General features: G+C 37.0%; 1 protein-coding gene across 1 annotated transcript in view; it reads right to left on the bottom strand.

Moving 5' to 3' along the window:
• The window catches only part of LOC132131162 (prolyl 3-hydroxylase 2-like), a 48,518-nt gene that overhangs the window by 27,283 nt on the left and 836 nt on the right, over nt 1-20,399 (bottom strand). The window lies entirely within an intron of this gene.

The raw sequence follows: 20,399 nt of genomic DNA, 5'->3' as shown, positions 1-20,399 counted from the left end.
AATGTCTCAACTAACAAGAGTCAATGAAGAGGAAAATACAGTCTATTTTACCCAAGTATCCCATGTTGACCTGTCTTTCTTAATGGCAATTGAACCTCAAAGGCTGGTGGGAATCCTGTGGATGGTGTCATCCATCCTCTCCACACACATGTTGGTTTAATAATGTAATGTCTGAGGAACGTCTTTAAAGCAGGATGAACAGACAGCCTCTTTCATTACAGCAAAGCCATGGGATAGCTGGAAAAAGTAAAAATAGGTTTACAGTAATCCAGCTACTGTATGCTACCGCTGAATGGAAGTCTGTGTACGTGGAGTTTGGTTTTCTAATGGTTTCTTTGGTCGTCCCCTTACTTAGAAGAGGTGTTCGGCTGTAGTTGATTAGTTTATACATAATTAGAGGGGAGATCAAAAGATAACTATTTAGATTAAAGGGCAGGACTAACCTGTTAGCCATTTTGTTTGGTAAACAGTACTTCTATTGTGTCTGAAAGAAAACCCTCAGACGATAACATCTCATACTCTTTGAAATGCACCTAATCAATTTTTCATTTAAATTTGTTTGGTTTTTCTTCGTAACACTAACTTTATTAGTAGTATACCACATTAATAATACATTAGAACAGCTCTACACAAAAACAAAAAGATCATGTTCATGCTGGTCTAAAGTGTCACATTAAATTAAAATATTTAATGCACTACATTTTTGCATCAAACATTCATCTTGGTGTGAACCACCATTCAGACTTCACTTCAATCAAATTAAGAGTTTTTTTTAAATGTTGGAGATGTGGGCTGCATCAAAAAATGTCATACTTCCCGACTATGTAGTAGGCGAAAAACATTGTGACAAAAGAAGTGTATCCGAAATCATAGTACTCATAAAAGTGTAGGTAAAAAGTACCCCGGATGACCTACTACTTCAGTATGATTCTGAAATGTGCATAAAATGAACACTTTACTACCCTAGGAGGCCACAGGAGAGGATTTATGAATGAAAGTGTTGCAATGCAACTGGCACTGGTAGGTCATGTGATAATGACATGGTGAATGTAGTACGTTCAGATTACTTTCATACTATACTCATTCATATTACATAGAACTTAATCATTTTGCAGTCGCAAATTACTTCAGCAAAAAAGTACCATTTAAGAGACTATGCGATTTCTGATGCAGCCATGGCCTACAGGGTCGCTCCCTGCTCCAACCAAGGAGATTCCCATTCCCATTCCCATTTTAGTAGCACCGGGGTGTCCAAACCTGTTCCTGTAGGGCCACTGACCTGCAGAGTTTAGCTCCAATGTCCACAATTAAACACACCTGAAGCAGCTTATCAAGATCTTCAGTCTCACGTGAAACTTCTAGCAAAGTGTGTTGGAGCTGGTTGGAACTATAATTTGCAGGACATTGGCCCTACAGGAGCAGGATTGGACACCCCTGTCAAGGAAGTTTCTCAGCTGTATCCCCTATTTGCCTCCAGACTTGCCTAACCCATCCCACTATTTCCTTTCTCTTCCCTACTTATAGCAATCCCATTAAAAGCTTAAAAAGACCATAAAATAGTATTAGGTCTATAACTCATTGCAGGCCATTTTCCTAAATCTTCCAGCCTTCCCTTGCCTGCTGCATCAGGAGAGATGGTTTTGTTTTACAGTTTATGAGTTGAAATCCTATTGAAACATCATTCATCTTCCATTTGTTTTTTGCCCCACGACTATTTGACCCCAAGTATCTGATAAATGCACACAGTTAATAGTCCTCAACATCTTCTGTTCCAGCACCTTTCATGTCACTTCATGGGATCTCTTGGCCTGGAGTGGAGGGGTGAGTCAGCCCTCCCTCAACATCCTCCACATTCCTGCAGAGCCCTGGGCCTGAGAGAGGGCAGCCCCCTCGGATCATCGCTCCCGAACTCATGCTGGCTTCCTAATGACCAGACTCCACACTGAGAAGAGCAACATTTGTTTAAAAAAATAGCCTAATTTATCTCTTGTTCAAATATGAGCCTGATCTGAACTTACATTCATCCCCCTTCATGTGCTTTTCATGAGCTGAATTGAGCTAAAGTTTTATTCAATATACATCACAAAGAACTTTTTTTTCTGATGATGTTTAACGATGAGTTCCTCTAGAGTTCAAAAAGCCCATTAAGTCTCTTGTTCTAGTGAGGCATATCAGTTCTGCTAGTGCACTGTTTAAACGCATGGATTGGAAACCGAGCGGGATGGGGGTGCTGTACTTAAGAGTTAAATCTAAAGCAGGCCTGGACTTTGTTCAAATACAACAGACCTTTATAACGGAGACATTTGTATCACAGTGTCTTCACAATGCTGCCTTTCATTCTCCTACGAAGCACCAGCACCCTTGATTTTCCTCCCTGGAGGTCTGCGTACTGTATTTTGTCATGTTGCAGATGCCCATCTGCATCTGTATCTCTATACTGAGTGTAGGAAACTGAGCAAAAGCTACTCTATTGGCTCTGACAGGTGTGAACGCTCCTGAATAGCCCTCATAGGGCCCCAGTGAATTCTGGGAACCCTGAGGTTCTGAATGCAAAGTGATGAATGATTTGCCCTTTGTGATTAACAAGTTGACAAGTTTTTAATGCAAACTCAAAGTAAATACCAGGTATTGGGGTTTCTAAGTCTGTTGGACATTTCTGTCACGTTTTATTGTTCGAACGAAGAAAATTGTAAAACGTTTTGGCAGTTATCAATGTTACTCCTATTCTGCTTGCTTTTTATAAAGCACCATAAACATCCTGTCAGTAAGCTTAGAAAGTCTGATTGATGTTTGTAGAGTTAAGCCCGTTTTTCAAAATCCCACGCATAAAATACTGTGAGCACAATGCAGCAAGTTTACAGCAACTAATGATTTTCTTGTCTGTACTGGATGTGAAACTTTTGTGCGAAGTTACACAATAACAGTCAAACAGAACAGATTTGATGTTTAATTTAGTGCAACAGTGCTTTTTTTTAGCAACTTTAGTTAAAGAAGTATTTTTCCTATTCATTTTTTCCTATCGTGAGATGTAGCTTAAACAACAGAGACTTTGATTTGAACCAAAAACGTTTTTGAAAATTGGACAAAAAGACAAAAGGAAAAAGACTGTATACTATATCAGCTTTCAAGAAGGAAAGGACTACAATCCCATGAAGCATTGCAAACGACATATTAAAAATTTAATCATAAAAATGTTTCAAATATATTTATTGAAAAATATACATACAAATATATGTGTTTTGAGAGTTCAACTATGCCCTTCACATTTTTTTGGCACAATTTATTTGTTGAGATTCTCTGATTGGTGAACGTTTCTCCTGAATTGTGGGTTATGTCGATTTTTCAACAGGAAATCCAGAGTAAAACAAAAAAATATTTTCAATAATGCGGGCTGATGGCTTCAACATTAGCATCTACCATCAATATCCACATCAATAGCTCACAGTGGGTCTGTCTTTAATGGTTTAAAAGTCAGCATTAAAAATAAATTCCTCAATGCTCATCCGATGAGTTCTAAATATGAAACTAATAAGATTTTAACTTCCAGAATCCAACTGTTGCACTTTATACAATTAAGTGATGCAGAATTGTGGACCAATTAAATTTTTGCAAGGTTAAACTTCGAATTGTATTTATTTATTTATTTTTGTCATTTTTGCCTTAGGACAGTTTTTAGACAAGAAGCAAAGTGGGAGAGATGGGGAATAGGATCGTGTCTGTGAGCCGGGACTTGAACTAGAAGCGCGATGGCGTTATGTGTCGGTGAGCTACCCACGAGGCTACTCCAATCAAAAACCTAGATTTACATGGAATAGGTAGTTTGACCTGTTAATGTTTGTCAATTCAAGTTATGCTGTTGTAATACATTTTAGCACAGTAATTACTAATTAAACAATTGAAATATCTAGAAGCACAACAATAAAAATATTCAACATTGTGCCTCATCAAGAGGCTAAAATATGGGGTTTGTAAAAAGTTTAGTGTTATGAGGTTTGAAAACCTATCTGTTTGTTGGTTTATGGCAGTGGTTGCACAGGCCAAAACTAAATGTATCCAAAGTGAGCCAATCATAGCTCCTTGTTTCAGATCACAGCATGAGGCAGTTTAATTAACCCAGGGAGACTGGTGGAGGAGGTGCAGTGGCCTGTTATCTTTGGAGTAGTGGAGTGCTTAATTTTTGACAGTAGCCTGGCTAGCAGCACTTTTGGCTGACTGCTGTGGTGAGCATACCAAGTGGAAGCCCCCTTCAGCCTGGGAGCCGCCAAAAGCATCTCCCCCTGAGACCCATCCTGGACCCCCACTGAAGTAAACACCCACTGTACTTTGACAAATGGGAATAAATTGCTTTCTTGGGGGCATTTCTGGGAGGTGACCTCTTTCTGAAATGGGCTGACTGTTTTATTATTGCCTGCCTTCACACCCTGATATAATTATGATTGATGATGAGTGGTTAATTTAATAACACTTTTGGCCAAGGAGGTGTTTCCAAACCAAATCATCTGCAAATCAGCATTTTCTAAAGTCTCAATTTTCGAGGCTCGAAAACACTGGGGTAGTCTAAATGACAGGCATTACCATAGCAAAAGTTATGCGGTTTAAAATGAAAATGCACTAGTGTAAATGTAGCCTTAGATTTACTACTAACTAATTTAAAAGTGCATTAACACAACAAAATCACTATCTAAAAAGCTATTCATAACAACCAACAATAGGGGTTACAAGAGATTTTTAAATCATTGTTTAAATCTTTAATTTCAAAACTTAGAAAGTAATCGAATAAACTGACTAAATGTCATTAATTGTGTTTACATGCAAAAATCATCTCATAATACAAAGCGACAATAGTAGAGATATTAAAAATACCATCTAGTTTTAATGTCAAAAAATATATAGATATTGAATTACCTGACTTAACAGCAATCATAGTGTTAACATGCACAAATCTAAGTTTCTGTTAGGTTTTGCTTAAATTGTTGACCTTTCGTAAAAAAAATAAAAAATAAAAATAAACCAATGTTCAAGGCATTTACATGACTTTTACACAAATGTTGGCTGCATTCAATAAAAGCAAGAGCAAAATCCACATGAACCACAGGAGATCTGACATGATTTCCAACTACAGAATCAGCTTTAAGAGAGATGGTAAAATGAGCAGAAATAATGAAAACAAAACTGCTCTCCTGACTTCTACACTGACAGAAATGGGTCAGATCAAAAGGCTTAAGTTAAGTTTGGCCTGCCATGTATTTATGAGAGGCAAAGGACATGAGGGCCAAGCCCAAGGGGGGCAGTGACAACACAACAGGTCATCTCTTATTACACTGTGTGATTCAGTAGGTCAGGGGTGGTGACCTCACTAGGAGACGGCCCGGCCGGAGCCACGAGTCTTTAGTGGTCAGGAATCCATGGACGTTTGAACTGGGACGGTTGTAAAAAGGTCAAAGGTCATGACTGGCAAGATCTGACACATTCCTCTTGCAAAACTTGGAAATGCTCAAAACAGCTTATTCACAAACAACCTTCTGTCAAAACTAGCAATTAAGCCTGGGTAGGTTAAATGCGCTAACATAATTAGCAGTTCTGTCATTATTAAACTTCAAGTCCATGGAAACAAACTCAGGTTGTAAAAAATAATAATAATAATAATAATAATTAAGCAAATAAGTACTTTTTGTGTTTATATAGACCAGTTTTATACAATGTATGTGTCCCAAATCATTATTTCTCATGCTAAATAAAAATGCTAATGCTAATGAATGCTTAACAGAGCTCACATTCAAGCATCATTGTTCACTGTTGTTCAGTACTTTAAAATTGTAACTTTTCATGCCATCCACCAAAATAAACCTAGACTAACTGACAAATGTCAACTAAGGTTCATAGATGGAAAGTTCCAGTGAATCCAGAAAATGACAAAGCCAAATAAGGAATCTCTCAGAGTGCAAATTAACACTGAACACACTAACATAAAAAACACAGGTTTTGATGTAGCTGAAAGGCCTTCTGTTTCCTTCATTAAAAGCATCATCTGCTCTAGAGGTAGAAACTTTGAGCTTTATGTTGAGACTATAAATTTGACTGATTTCAATGAGTTGGTTTAAAGCCATAGGGACTCAATTAAAAATACATTTTACTTTTGCTTGAAAGAGGGGATGTCTTTTCTCTCAAAAAAATCCTTTGCCAAAGAAAATTTGTTAACCTGAAGCAGTCTTGGTTGTTTGACGCAAAGCATGTGATTTTTAACAGATGCTTAAGAGCACTGAGCAGACAAGGCTGATTTTTAAACATTTAGTATCTTTTTTTCATGAAGTGACAGAGAAAACAAACTAGCAAACCAGATGCACCTGGTTTGCTCAAAGTGTTTCAAACTCCACTCTAATCAGGAAAGTAGGATAAATAATGCTACTATAAATTATTTAAAAGATTCTTGGCTTAATTGTCGCTCTTTTCTGTGCATTTCCCCAGAGTCCTGTAAACCATATAAGCTTGAAATGCTGAAAATGTCATGCGCTTGTTTACCCTGCCTCTGAAAGAAGACCTCACAGTTATTTCGATTTAATTGGCAAATTTGTTTAGCAAAGATCAAGTTTTCTGAGTTGAGAAAACATATGTCTGGTTTAGATGTTTATGTACTATGAGGATTGACTTCATTATCTCAGCACACACTATAGAGTTGCATAAAGCGGGGGTTCAGGGCTTAAAACTTCTTAGAGCATGGCCAAATACACATCCCACGACATTCCTTAGTTACACAGTGGTGTGCTATAAGCATTTGTGAGCAGACGGTTTACAATTACGCATCTGTTAAATGTAAAACAGCATTGCTTTTACCACTGAAAGAAACTGTTCCGTTCAGAAAAGTTTAATTATTTAGTGGCTAAACACAATTCTAGAGCACAAAGCCCTTGATTATTCTACTCAGACGTCAGTATAGTGGTTTTATTCCAAGTCGGTAAACTTCAGTAATCAAATTGTAAATAGCTCTCTGGATTCAAAATGGGGGGTTGAGCAGGTCTGCAAGACTAACACACCTTTAGAAAACAACACTGAGGTGTTAGCTTACACCCCTGATGGTTTTAAAGTATTTATAAAAAGTATTCAGAGCTAGAGATTTTCCACTTGACTAAAACTGTGAAATGCAAAATAGTTGTATTAAAAACCTAAACACATGTGTGCCCTAGTGAAAACATTGATATGGGTTGCCAGAGTCTATTTATAATTTAAGTTAAGAACTTGTGGTCTTCCCAGTGGCACATGCTAATGAAAGAGCTGCTTTCATGAGCAGAACGAGCCCTGAGAAAAGTCACAGCCTTATATAATTTCTTCATTTTCTATGTCGCAATAATCTCATATACTAAAATAAAATGGTAAAATAAAACGACATTTGGATTTCCTGAAGGAAATAACCACGCTCAAAAGGCATCAGAAAAGTTTTTGTTAAAAGTATCCAGAAAGGGAAAAAGAAAACCAGAGCTCTCTTCCAAAACCAAGTGAGCTGCCTACTAATTTTAGCCATCATAGGCATGTTCACAAGACAAGGCTTGCTCCAAATATAGGGAACATTATATTACCTAATAAGATACCTTATTTAAGAAAGTTTCCAAAACAGTAACAACAAGCTACCTGAAAATATTAATTCAAGATGGCACAAGTTAAGAGAAATGGGTCAATTTAATTCAGTACGTAGTAAGTTTGATTAAGTATTGATAAAATGAACTAAATACATTTGTATGGTTTTTGTATTTATGCATTTTTGCTTAAAGTATTTAGTTTTCAGCTTAGCAACATGGTAACGTAAAAAAACTACTAGAATCAACTGTGAATTATGTTTGCTTCATAGTTTTGCATCATTACAAGCACTTTAAAGACTATTATACCAAAAAACATGGGGACAAAAAACATGCTAAGAAAGTTTGCTAACTTAGCTTGTTTCCCATCCTAGTAAAGTTGGTCTTATTTGCTGGTATAAATGATTTAAAGGTGTTTTGAGACTTGTTCACACCAGCTTAAATCAGCTAAGACCAACAAACCACCTTAGGTTTCTTAATTCTTGACCATGACAGGTGAACCCGACAAAAAGGTGTCCAGAAGCCGCTAATAATATTGTTGTTTCTTCTGGAACATTTAGGAGTGTGTCAAGCAAACATTGAAAATGTACCGTGACCACAAGCACGTGTTTAAAATAGTCAGGGAGAGTTATTATCTCTCTCTTGTACCTTTAAAAGAGCACCCAAAAACAGTCTCCCAGAACAGTGAGTCCAACGATTTTACCAGACCTGCATTTAGTCTACACTTAAGTGAGTCTGACATAGGATTCAACAAAAATGCTTTTCAGCTTCACATACTTTAATTGGAAACACAGTGCATGCTCTCAGCAATTTCTGGGTGACTCGTGATTAAACATTAGTCATACGCAAGTCTGTTGGCAATCAATGAGAGAGCACATTTCTGTGGTTGCAGAAACAGACTAGCATGCATTTACATCATCCGCTACCAAATTCTGACAGCAAGGTACGATCCAGACAAAAATGTGCCAGTTTTCCTGTGGTATTTCCTATTTGGCTAGTTAAACAGAAAAGATGTACAGGCTGTGCTTTCCACACAGGTTTAGCTTTAGAGCATGTTAAATATAGATATCTCGGACAGGAGTAATGTACCATACGCTATCCTAAAGGTTGTGAGACTCACTCAAGCATTTTTATGGGCCGTGCAGGAACTACTTAAACGTTACCTTAGGCACAATTACGCAAGAGTACAGCTTAAGTTATCCCTTTACAATGATAGCCATCTTTAAACATGGACTCTACTAGTGGGTATGGAAATATAAAACACAGGATGTCTGTATTCCTGAAAAAAAGGAAAATAACAGACTGCATTGGGAGTCAACAGAATGGAAGTTCTGCCGGTTACGCTCCTTGGGACCAAGGCAAGCACACCTGGAGGCCTGGTCAGGGGGTTAATTAAGCTTCCAGAAGAAGCCAAGAATGACACAAAGCCAGATGGCATGTCATCATTGGTATAATTAGTGTTATGATATGCCATTATGACCTCAGAATCGCAGTGCTTCTTAATATCGAACTACCAACATTGTGGCAGCGATAGTAGAAGGATGGAATGATTGGTAACAATAGCTGAGATGATCAAACTTGACTGATGGTGTGGTTGAAGGAGGGATACATCACAGTAATTTTTGGACTGTGAGATCACCCTCATAAACCATGTTTGGTCTAGACAGCTAATTTGGGGGAAAAGAAAATGCATGTCATCCATGTCTTTCTGGTTGCAAACTCCTTAAGTGTCCTAGTCGAACTCAAAGGACCTGACCTAGAAATACAGTTCACATAAATCCCTCAGCTGTATTACAAGGTTCAAATTATGTTATACAGGGAAAAGGTGCATGCTTCAAAGGATTACGTACTAAAACTCACAGCTGTGGTGTACATATTAATAACTGCAAGCAATTTTCCCCTTTAAATCACTACTTGGGAGTTCTTTAAGACAGTTTCAAAAGGGTTCAGAGTGCAGCTATGCCAAAGTGTGGGAAGTGCAGATGGAAGTACTTAGTTACCTTCTCTACTGAAATGAAGGCACATCCATTGTCGAACAATCCCATTCCACACACCTCCCAAGATATCTTGATGCCATTAAATCCCAGTCAGAAAGTTGACTAAGTCAGTCTTCAAGAATCAGGAGTTGTCATGTACATGGCATGAAGAGGAAGGAATAATTTCCCTAACCTTTCACGTAACTGTCTGTTGTAATTCAGATTGCTGCTACTGTGTTTCATGTTGACAAAAGGTCAAAATTAACTACCATGCAAGTGGCTGAAAGGAGACCTCGGAGTATAGGGAAAGGGTGACAGGCAGCTTTAGAAATGAAATAATTGGCTGGTGGTTTTGGAATTGAGAGGAAACCAGATAGGACACATTTTAAAAGCTTTGGAAACATGCAGGAAAAACATTAGTGAGGTAATAGGTGATGTTCCCAATAGGGCAATTGCAGCAGAGTGTATTTAATTACAGTGCAGTTGACAGCTGAATGCTTGACTTTAAATGCTTTGACTTTCACTGGCACTCCAAACGGTAAGTCAAAGTAAGCTATAGTTACAGGCCGACATAATACCTAGCTTCTGTGAAAAGCTGAGGGGCTGCAAACTTCCATGTTCTTCTCTGACAGTTTTTGGGTGAGGCTTAAAGCAAAAGTTCACAGAGGAAGGGACCAAAAAGGAACCTCTTCCCTGTAGCTCTCAAATCTCATTTGGGCATATTAACATTTGGCACATTAAAAATGCTTTGTGTCAAGTTTGATGTCTATGACAATCAATCATGGAACTGAGAAAAATTAAACTGGGGAGCTACAGTGAATGTGATTTTGAGTGGATAATAGTTTAACAATTGCTCTGTTGATCACCCAAAGCTATATTTGGCTTTGTTAAATTTGGAATATAATGCACAAATATAGTTAATAGCAAAGATGAAAGTTTTTTTTTTATAAACCACAAATAAAAACTTCAGCATTTCCGAAATTTGCAGTCCTTTGCAGGAGGGTATTATGGCTTTCTTAAACATATCAAATCTCATTGAGACACCAGAAGTTTGAGGCCATGACAGCCTTGGTGAACTCAAGGTAAAGGACTCTTAGATTGTGGTGTGTGTTCCCAACTGACAAAACAATGATTAAAAGGACATCCAGGACATGAAATAACAGATTCCAACACTTCTTTTGTGCTAACATGGTGTGAAAATAATCACTCAATAATGATGTGTAACGCTCTGTGTTAGAATTCATAGAAAATGCTCTCCGAAGAAGGAAATACTGCCTGCAGTATCAATGAAATCACAACTTCTATAATACTACCCAACAGCATCCTGGAATGATGGTAGCTCATGTTAACTTTGAGGTTTCCCATGACAGAGCATCCAGTTCATGTTTGCAACCAAAGTAGGAAATGGGATTCTAATACTTTCAGGTGTTTTTGCTGTGTGTTGTGATATCTATTGCAGAAAACAAGCGATAGAGCATTTCATATGCATGTATGTTTGAGATAACAGAACCTTACTATGGTTCCCATTGACAGGACAAGCTCATAAATCTCACATAAATATAATTTTATTGAAAGAATGTCCAACATTTGCAGTGTTGTAAATATACAACCAGCCAACCAGGAGACTTTAATATTTCAGAGACTCCTTAAACTCAAATCAAAGCGGTCTGTAGCTAGATGATCATTGTGTTGATGTTTTGATGAAGTGCCTGTGGTTTCTACTGCAATGACAACACAGATAAAAATCTGTTTTAATGGAACAAAAGTTGCAGGTTTAACCTGCATCTCGATAGTGTGTATTGTTAAAAAGTCCCTATGGAGTTTCTTCTGTTTGAAGATTTAACATTGAAGAGCACTCAAGAGTAGCCAAGAGAATAGTTAAGTCAAAAAAAAAAAACTTTCCATTGGTTTATTGCACACAATTCAAGCTTGAACAAGTGCCTTGAAAAGCCAACAAGTAAAGGAAAATTCCTCACCGCAATGTACTAAGGTGATCTGATGATTCCACAAGTCATGAAAAACAAATCGACTAATTGTGGTCGAGAGGTGTGATCTCCAAGCTGAGAAATTATTGGTGGAAATTTCTGTTGGGAAACATGCTCATGTCAGAGTTGAGGAAAGCAATGATTAAAGTTATGTTGAGCACGCCCATGACAAGAACGTACAAGAAAATGAACAAGATGCAAATACCAAAATGATTTTTACATATTAAGGCCTGAAAAAGCAAATGACAATCAAATGATATTTTAATGATCAAAATAAACACAAAACAAATAAACAAAATCAAAATCAAAACACAAACTAAAACCCAGGCCTGGTCCTCTCTCGTCCGTCACTGTCGTTGCTCCGGGGGACTCGAGACTCGGGGGACTCCGTGGGTCTCGAGACCGGTGGGTCGAGCAGGTGTCGCTCATTCCCAATAACTCCACCGGCCTCGCTCCTGTTCCCACGTCTCTTGGCCCCGCCCCACTCGTCACACCGACATCATCCTTTTGGCAGACATGCTGAGACTACACACTGTCTGTGCTTAAAGTAGGTCTACCACAAGTGTAGGACTGCACTTTCATAAATGATACCAAACCCTCAATGATTTTCACATGTACTCTGCACATATCTCAGTATGCTTACACTACACAAAACAACCAAAAAACCAGACAGGTTATATCAAATAATATCCGTCTACAATAGTATAACAAAAGCCACCTTTCCACTATCTCTGACAAAAGACAAGCAACAGACTGGAAATCATTGATTTCCAATGGAGAGTAGTAGTGTGGGAGCTGCATGGAGTTCCATGGCAATGCGTTAAAATATTTGAACATCTGTGGCTTCAAAGCTTGCCACAACTCTGTTTATCAATGGCTCTGGCTTTAACTGAAGCGCTACATTTACACCACATTAAGTGTGCCAAAACTGTATTTTTTTATCTAGTATTAAAACTATCAAAATGTAAACTGACAGTTTGTTTCACATCATATGTAGGCTTGCCAAATTGGCGTGAGATTTACATGAGCAGAGTGAGAGCGTGTGACAGATCCTTGAAGCGTGTAGTCTCGCTTAGTCAGACCTGGAATCTATAGCAGCTTTTATTGGCCATGTCCCGCCCATGAGTCCGTTTGACCGATATGTAATAAAAAACAATCACAGTTCGTTTTGTTCATCATCACGTTTCAAGGCGTAGAAATGTCACACAGACCGGTGTGTAAAACTCTCTGACATAGTTTAAAGATTAAATGCCGCAAACTTTAAATATTTCACATACTTTTGAAAATTCAGCATTTAGTTGATCAGGATAAGCGCTCATTGTCACAGTTGTAAACAGTGGGCTTTCTTCTTTTGTGAGGGGGTTTGGTGTCACGGTATCTTTGTTTCCAGGCAGAGCGTTAAAGAACACGACACACACGTCTCGCAGAAATCCTGCAGAATTCAACAAATCCGATGAGGACTTCCGACAATCCTAAAGCGTTTCCACTTTTGTGTGCCATATGCATCAGACGTATAGCCAACAGTCCGTAGGTGTGACTAGGAAGCGTGTGACTCATGCAAAATGCGTAAGAGTTTGCAACCCATTCATTATATTCATTAAAAACTTTTTTAAAACTTTAAATGTAAAATTAAATTAAAAAATTTGCCATGGTGATAAGCCGAGCGTTATGGTTGCTTAATGACCAGTTTGAAAGGGGGAGAAATATGGCAATAGTATCCAAATATCGCTGAAAGTGGAAAGGCAGGGGTCCTCTCTATGACATCATTTTCTGTTTATGATTTCTTTTTTCCTCCCAGTAAGCAAAGTTAATAAAGTTATGCCTCTCTTAGGGACGCTCACATTTCCAGGAAAGCATTTCGTTACATTCCAACGCTGGACAGACTAGTAATTCTTATTTATGTTGTAAACATGAGACCTCCTCAGCTTTTTGTCAAATCCCACAAGATTAAATACATGAGAGAATGAAAGTGCAGGGCAACATGGTTAAAGGGCCAATAATCTCTCCAGTTTAACAATTTGCCAACAATGGAGTAGTGTACTTAACCCCACTCACCATTTGAGACCAAGCTGATACTTCCCCATACAGCTGTCTAAAGATTCTGAGTTCATACTGAGTAATTGTCTTAAACTTAAGCAGTAAAATGGAATAAAGTTTATGCACATTTTTACCAACTGAAGAACTTCAAACCATCCGTTTCCAGGGAATTGCTGCACAAGCAAATAACATACACTGTCAATAAAATGAGCAAAAATCTCATCATCTGCCAAATAAATTGGGCAATGACTTGAACAGGATTATGTTTATGTCCAAAAAACAAGATGACTGATCGTTTTTCCATGCTCACATGTGCTCCTGACTCCTTCCAACAGTGCTCTACATCCCATTGCAACAACACACTAGCAGGTACTTGTTGACAGCGATGTTAGCAGTGGTTTACGGAGGTGTACTATTACAAACAGATGCAGACATGTAGTGGAGTTTGTTCCAGGTCATTGCATGGTCCTGGAAAATAAAGCCAACCTTTGCTTGCCATTTATGAAAGAGGCAGTGAAGAAGTGCTGTAGATGAGGAGATGAGAGAAATGGAGGAATGAAAAAAAGTTTTAAACTTGTGTAGTAGATAACATTTTTTTCATTGCTGTGGACATGGTGTGTGGCCCGTGACGTTATGTTGAATTATTGCATCTAATAAAAAGACACATGTAAATAATGCATGCTTTACTTGCCAAGACATTTTTAGTGCAGATAAGACATATTATCATGGGTTTCAGTGGGCTAAAAAAAGATGTTTTGCAGAAGTTCACACTTCACCTTTCTGAAGCTGTCAAACTTCAAAATGGACAAAAACATAAATAAATAAAAAAGAACATTTAAGTAAATGGCTACTTGTTGGGATATTCTTCATTAAAAAAAAACTATCATTCAGCTACATAAAAGTTATTATATAATGTAATACTAGTCTTAGCCTCATACATCACGCCCAGGGACTGTTGGCTAAACATATGATGAATATGGGACACAAAAGTGTAAACACTTCAGGAGTGTCAGAGGCATCATGGGATTGGTTGAATTCTACAGGATTTCGCCTGGAAACAAAAATACTGAACAACTGAACGCTGGATTCTCAAAACTATGTGAAATATTTAAAGTTCGCGGGATAGAATCTTTTAAAATATGAGAGTTTTACATGAGAGTGTTATTGTGGTGACATTTCCACACCTCAAAACGTGACAAGGAACGAAACGAATTGTAATTGATTTTTTGACATGTCATGTCGGTCAAACTGCCTCATGGGTGGGCCTTGGTCAATGAAAGCTGCCATAGATTCCAGACCTTCAGTCTGAAAGTCTGGCTATCGGAGACTAGAGTAAGACAGACGGCTTTTATGATACTAATCAGTCTTTTTTGGAAAAAGAATCACACTTAAGAAAATGTTTTATTACAAAAAAAAGAGTACTTGTAATAAAAAATAATACACTTCAAAAGAATATACTTAAGCGCAAAATGAATGTAATGTTTTCAGACTCTAAACTGTATTTGATCTGTAATTGCACAGAAAATGTATTGGTTTCTATTACATACATTTCCCTATTAAATGAAGTTTAATTTTAGAGTGCTTTTTTGACCCCACTTAAGTGGGACTTAAGTATGAATTTATATGTAATTTAATAATTACTTCAATTGTCTTTGAAATATGGTTTAAGTGTATGCCTAAATGCACCAACAAGCATTTATGGCAAACTAAAATATATTTTATTTCTACTGAAACACTTATGTCATGTATTTGAATATATATAATTACACATTAAGTAGCAATTTAGTACATTTAAAAGATCTTAACTTGAAAATGTTATATTAAATAACACATCAAAATAAGTGTACTTAAAAAAATGTGTAAGACACATAGTCATGAACATGTAAACTCCTTAAGTGCACTTAAGTGGCCTTTTATTTAATTAACATTATATTATCTACAAATACAGTTACAGTTATTAAAAATATAAGTTTAATATTTAAAGCAAACTACAAATGCACATTCAATATATAACAAATTGCAGAGGGTGGTGTCAGTATATTTTAACTGCATGGAAAAGAGCAGCATCAACATTCTGCAAAACATCTTTTGCTTCCTAAGAAAGTAAGTCACACAGTGAGGAATGAATTTGAATTTTAAGGTGAACTATTCCTTTAATTTACTCTATCTGCCTGACACTACATGTAAGTTTAAGAGGGTTAAAACTGGACAAGGTCTCATATGACCAAAATAGAAATGATTTCCTTTTCACTGACACATGTGCGCCACACGCAGAGCTATTGTTTTGATGGATTTCCTGTCACTTCTATATGCAGGCAGAGGTGCACTGCAAAAGATCAAGTTTACAGCAAAGGCTACAAACATAAGGTTTTCTCTAAATATGATTTGACAGACACTGAAACCAGCATGAGGCCCTCTGGAGTTTCAAGACAACCATTTACCACACTCTGACGAATTTGCTCTCAGAAGCCCAGCTGTCTTCAAATTTTTGATAAACATTTGTAATACTTAACACTGTTCTTCATAGACTCTATAGAAGAAAGCCATAAATTAATTCAAAATAAGCATGAGAAAAGCCAAGCGTGATAGAGGAACCCTGTTCCAGACTGCAGTCAGCCATTTGTCAGAGCAAACAGATGTTTGCTTGGCTAAAGCATCCTGTTTTCAACTCTTTCTCGGGCTTTGCCAAATTTGCCAAGGGTCTTTTCATTCACTGGCTTTGCCCAACAGCTCTAGGCCTTTCCTGGGAATCCTTATAGAGTCACGTTATATCTGACGCAATTTTACGAGGAAATAAATCAAAAAAGATCCATCTATGAGGGACCGAAAGTGGAATATGCAACGTAAATCAAGATTTAACAAGAAACGACTGTATATCTGTGAGCTGAAGTCGAATCTAACCAAAGCCCAGTTGTTTATCTCCACTCTCCGTCTAGAACAAAATTCTGGCCTGTGATCTGGAAAACAAAGGCCCTCCATGAGATACGAATCTGCTGGATGGAGCAGCTCGATCTTGCAGAATTTGCAGACTCTTGGAAGCGCACGCAATCCAGTGGTCGTGTTTTCTTCATCGTAATCCCTGACTGGGCCACTTATTGTGCAATGAAATAAGGCAAGGTGCCCAAACATTCCTGCTGCGCTGTTACGCGCTTAGAGTGGGTCATGCAGAAAATGTTTGGCAGAGGAAGAGCCATGCTGTCTGGCTGAGCGTGATGATGGGCATGAACCAAACCCCGCCGAGCGGCTGGGGAAACCTGACACACTCACACACACACAACGCAGGTGTACTGTTTGCTTAGTATTCAAGTCCTTGCATAGCGCATGGGTAAATGATTAGCTTATTAAAATGATAACATATACGATGGAGTTCTATTCTAAACTACAAATGGATATTTTCTCGACCACTGTTTTTGTTCAGGGTTGTCGATGAAGAAAATAATAATGGAAAGAATGTGATACGATGCTGAGCATAATGTGTTTTCATGATGTTATCTGTTCTTGCATTTGTGGTATTACAATAGAATTTTTTTTTTTTTGTAAGGTTCTGAAAAGAATGAAAGACAATAACAGCGACATTGAGGTCACGTTTGGGAAACTAAACTTCTGAGTATCAAAATAAGATATGATTTTAGAGATACACCCAATGATTAAAAAAAAGACTATTTCTTTAATTACAAATTTATCATGTCTGCTGATAAAAGTGAGAAATACACATTTTTTTTTACATTTAACAGTTAGATAACTCATTATAAAGATTAAATAAGAATCTTAATTTATAGAACTACCACATTAAACTTTGTATAAATAAGATAATAATAATATTTGCAATCTTTGTAGCAATATGGTGGCATAGAAATAATAATTGTAATTTTTTTATTATTATCATTTTAACTTTACATTCTAAATTAATAATTAATTTAAAATTTTAATTAATTTTATATTCATTTAAAATTATTATTTAAAACATTGTAGCAATATAATGGCATAAAATAATTATAATAATTATTATTATTTAGTAAATACTGTGTCATAATAGCAGATATAGCTTTAAATAAAGAAAATAATACTTATAAACACTTGTAATCTTTATTTTTATTATTCTAATTATTTGATAAGTAAACAGAGTTAAAACAACTTAAAATCTGCATAAAAGCTCTTAGACACTTTAAATAATCATAAAATATTGTTTTTTAAGTAAAATTATCTATTTTGAGACTGATAACACTGAAAAAAAACAACTGTTTTTAACAACTGTTACTGATTCAGATTTATTCAGTGCAAGATTCATCAGACGGATTCAAACTGGTAACTTACAGTACCGTGATATTTTTAAAAAAAAAATGATCGTACTGAACAAACTTCAAAATATTTGTTTGTGCTTTAATCAGACTACACATATTTCAAACACTTTTGCACAAAAAGTGTGTTTTTTTAATCGTACCAAATTCAATTCAGACTGCAAACTCGCATTCATAACTCCGATAAAATATTGTTTTAGCAGTGAGCATACAATGAAACAGTGCAGAAAACCATTTCTCTGCAGTCTATCCAAGTTCACATAGTAAAGCCACAGTAGCTTTTCACATGACAAGATCTATCTACAATGCGAGAACGGGCATTTTTGAAGAGCTTTGATGCTTCTGATTGGTCCTTTTAATGTAAAAGGAACTAACCAATGACAGAGCACCAGGGGGCAAGACTGCTAGCACAAAAATCCCCCTTTCATTAGCCAAAGCAAGCTGAGGCCTTTGCTTTCAGAACAGCAAACACACTTTAAGAGGAAAACAAAATATTTGCTTAGATAAATGCTGATTGACTCAGGAACACAAACACACAGACTTGTCAATGAAGTAACAGTTGGCGCCTGTGGCCACTCCGTCCAGGCCGAAAAAACCCTCATTATGCCAGTAATATGATGGGAAAGGGGGCCGTATGGTTAAAATATCAAAGAGCGGTAGAATGTTATATATTTTCACAAATATCACCCCATACACACATAGTCATCTCTTTATGACATTAACTGAGCAGGAGGGCTGACAGGAATGTGTCTGATCTCTCACCCTGGTCATCAATAGAACTGTGTGACTTCATCTACTGAAGTCTAAACTACCGCTTTTCTCTCTATTAATCACGTTCTGTCCCTGGGCAAAGGCACGAGTCTGGTTTGGCTCGCACAGAGCGCTGCTCTCAGAATCTGTTCCCATCTGTCTGGACTGCGGTCCAAGCACTGTTTTCAATATCGCAATCATTTTAGGATTTTAAGTTGAAGACTTGTTATGACAAAACACAGCTGCCTGTATTCCTTCGTCTGTGTGAGCCTATTCTGCCTGTTGATATTCTATAAATTAAAAGAGTACTGTAGTTCACCCAAAATTGAGAATTTCCTGAAAATGTATCCTCAGGCCATCAAATATGCAGTGGAGTTTGTTTCTTCATTGGAACAGATTTGGAGAATTTTAACATTGCATCACCTCTTCAGTGAATGGGTGCCGTCAGAATGAGAGTCCAAACAGCTGATAAAAACATCACAATATTCCACAATTAATCCACACTACTCCATTCCATTAAATTAACATCTTGTGAAGTGAAAAGCTGTGTTTGAAAGAAACAAATCCACAATTAAGACCTTACAACTTTTTTTATACACTTCAAACAAGTGCACTGTCCATAATATTACCTTTTACCAGTAAGAAAAGTTGTCTCATCTGAATCAGGAGAAAAATATGCACATATCAGGATTTCTTCATGAGCAAACCCAGTTCTAAACAAATATATAGGACTTTTTTCCCTTTTACTCGAGAAAGCATTATGATGGATTATGTATTTTAGCCAGAAGCAAAGATTTCACATTAAAATGCATTATTGATGGATCTGTTTATTACAAACACACAGCTTTTTACTTTTTTAGGATGTAAACTGATGGACCGGAGTGGTGTGGATTATTGTGATGTTTTTATCAGCTATTTGGACTCTCATTCTGACGGCACCCATTCACTGCAGAGCATCCATTGGTGAGCAAGTGATGCAATGCAAAATTTCTCCAATTTCCTCTGATGAGGAAAAAAACTAATCTACATCAAGGATGGCCTGAGGGCGAGTACATTTTCATCAAATTCTCATTTTAGGATGAACTATTCCTTTAATACTTAAAAGAGCTGGATTTGAAATATGGTCCTGACAACCTATTAAAAATCTAATAGGTGTCAACTATCTAACAATTTACTAAGGTAATGATAATATCCACACACAAAAAATAAAAGAAAGAAAGAAGCATAAAAAGTTAATATCACATGGGGGAAAAAACAATAATATCGTGTTAATACGTCTTCAAATCTGCAAATCTCAAATATTCTTCATTGGTTAAAAGAAGCTTCCAGAACCTTTCTGTTGTTTTGTATAATATCCTTGATTAACTGGTTAATGAAAGTGGCTAAAGGTTGAAATAGTCCAAACTTTGTGTTCTGTATCGCAAACTTTAAACCGTGAGCCAATTGTAACAAATTTTGAGGAGGATTACAATGAATGTGAATCATTTGACGTTATGAGACGTGCAGCCACAAACATTCTAGAGTTTTCCTCTGTCCCATCCCCGTATGTGGCTACAGTAGCTCTCAGGATTGCGTAACGAGCATTTCGTTCCACAAAATACAGGGGACTAACACAAAACCAAGTCCGTGTGTCAAAATTGTGTGAGCTGCCTAGACAACTGCTAGACAACTGCTAGACAACTGTCCAGCACAGGCGCTTATGACCAAAAAGATTTCATTTGAACTTTCAAACGTACATAATACGCAGAAAAGTTTGATTCGAACCTTCAAAGATGAATGAAAACA

Source organism: Carassius carassius, chromosome 48 (assembly GCF_963082965.1).
Source record: "Carassius carassius chromosome 48, fCarCar2.1, whole genome shotgun sequence".
NCBI classification, from domain to species: Eukaryota; Metazoa; Chordata; class Actinopteri; order Cypriniformes; family Cyprinidae; genus Carassius; species Carassius carassius.
This window is presented reverse-complemented; position numbering and strand designations above follow the sequence as displayed.